The sequence below is a fragment of the Rhinopithecus roxellana genome, chromosome 7 (assembly GCF_007565055.1).
Source record: "Rhinopithecus roxellana isolate Shanxi Qingling chromosome 7, ASM756505v1, whole genome shotgun sequence".
NCBI lineage: Eukaryota > Metazoa > Chordata > Mammalia > Primates > Cercopithecidae > Rhinopithecus > Rhinopithecus roxellana.
The window spans coordinates 134,597,521-134,599,898 of NC_044555.1; the positions used below are offsets into that span (position 1 = coordinate 134,597,521).

Sequence of the window (2,378 nt, forward strand, 5' to 3'; positions counted from 1 at the left end):
GCATTTCCTGGCTTCTTTTTGGTTTTGTGGAGCCAGATGACTGATAACAATGAGTGGTTAGTGGCAGTAACATGTACCACTTCTGGGCAGAGCAATTAATTGTCAATATCATACCCTCCAGAGCTCTCTTTTCTGTTTGCCGTAGGGACTGCCAATGTTTGCTGTAGTAGCTGCTAAGTGATTACAATGGGCATGGAACATGAACTATGCTGGTATTTCCAAAAATGTCTTTGAGCTAAAAGAGTTAATTTTCTGTACCACTGTTTGTCCAAGTCGCTAAATATTAAGGTGCACTGTGAATCTGCAGGAACAAATAGTATGCAAAATTTTCCAAAATTATTTTATCAGAAAAAAAATGCTATCTTTTCTTGTATAAGAACTTGCAGCATTAGCATTCTGCAGAATACACTTTGGGAAGACTTGTATTAGACCCTCCTTGTGCTTCTGTTCATGCATGTTCCTTCATCTTCCTCAGGTTAAAGGCCTTGGTTAGAGATGTGGTTAGGGAAGTTTGGTGGAGGTCTAGAGGGAAATTAGAATTAGATCAAAGATCACTTACCAGCAAGATCAGCATGAGCTAGGCAGAGGGTGGTGGCCACTGAGAGTATCTAAAGAAGCAAGTCCAAGGCGAGCTGTGGGTCCAAGCCCAGTGTGAATAGTGAAGACGAAAAAAAAGGGCAGTTGCCTAGAGAAAGGGACAGTCAAATGAGCCTCCAAAGGACATGGATGGTGGAAGAATCCATATATGACACAGACTGCTGACCAGGAAGTGAGCATGGGAAAGGCAGAGATACAGCCTTACTAACAGCTACTATAACAATTATTAAATCTTACAGAGAACTCACTAAGTGCTAGGTACTTTGGTTAGCACTGTTTACATTTTTCTCACTTAATCCTGCAGGCATTATTAGTATCCCCACTTCATAGGTGAGGGACTTACACAGTGTCCCACAAACATTAAGAAAGCAAGTTGGGATTTGCATCCATATCAGCTCAGTTTCAAACACCATGTTTGTAGCCACTATTCTCTACTGCCTCTTTATAGCTCATGAAGCCCAGCTCTTAAGAAATACTTTCTGCGTGTAGCTGCAACACTAGAAAGATGGCAGAGCAAAAGCAAAGAAAAATCCCTTTGGTTCCAGAAAATCTCCTGAAAAAGAGGAAGACTTATCAAGCCCTCAAAGCCACCCGGGCAAAGCAGGCACTTTTGGCAAAGTAGGAGCAGAGGAAAGGAAAAGGGCTTAGGTTTAAGCCACTGGAATAATTCCTACATGATTCCTGGTGGCAGAAATGTGACAAGGTGCATCTCAGACAACTAGAAGTGAAACCTCATGACTTGGAATTGCCAGATAAATATTCCTTGGCCTTTGTTGTATGCATTGAAAGGATTGATGGCATGAGATTACTGGTGCAGATCATTGCAAGACTTCGCTTAAAGAAAATTTTCAGTGGTGTGTTTGTAAAAATCAACCCCCAGAACCTAAAAATGATGCATATAGTGGAAACTTATGTGACCTGGGGATTTCCAAATCTGAAGTCTGTCCGGGAACTCATTTTGAAACATGGACAATCCGTGGTCAAGAATAAGATCATCCCTCTGACAGACAACACAGTGATTGAGGAGCACCTGGGGAAGGTTGGTGTCATTTACTTGGAAGACCTCATTTTTGAATTTACCTTCCCAGGGAAGCATTTCCAGGAGATCTTATGGTTCTTGTGCCCTTTCCACCTCTCAGTGGCCCATCATGCTACCAAAAATAGAGTGGGCTTTCTCAAGGAGATGGGCACACCTGGCTATCGGGGTGAATGCATCAATCAGCTCATCCACCAGCTGAACTAGACCCAGGTGCCAAACTGCAGTAAATTTTTATCAATGAGGTGGAAGCATGTGTTTTTGTTTTTTGGGAATTTTTATCAAGTATCTTCAGAGAAGATTATTTCCTGCTTTATCTTCAAAAACTGGAAAGGAGGGGTCAAAGAAAAAACAGTAGCTTATGTTCATGGCAAGCACCTCTTATCACGGCCCAGTTCCAAGGAAAAATTCCCAGCGTTTTCTACATTGTGGCTGCCGCCTCGTCTGAAATCAGCACATTCCATGGAGGAAGGAGTTCTGCTTTGCTGCATCTTCTATCCTAGGGTTTAATGTTGGTAAATGAGTAGCTCAAGCATTTGTATAAGGCTTCCTAAGACTCCTGCAGCAGTCAACCAAGCCCAGGGACATAATTGAATCTGGAGATTCCTGTGGCCTTGTTTTGGAAAAGACTTGAAATACACATAGGAAGAAAGGCACAAAAACAAATACTTACTTGTCTCTGAAATAAAAGAAAGAAGAAAGGAAGAAAGAAGAAAGAAAAAAGAAAGAAAGAAAGAAAGAAAGA

General features: G+C 41.7%; 1 pseudogene; it reads left to right on the forward strand.

Moving 5' to 3' along the window:
* The first annotated feature begins 1,090 nt into the window (after nt 1-1,090).
* LOC104659999 lies at nt 1,091-1,840 on the forward strand (annotated as a pseudogene).
* Nucleotides 1,841-2,378: the final 538 nt, after the last annotated feature.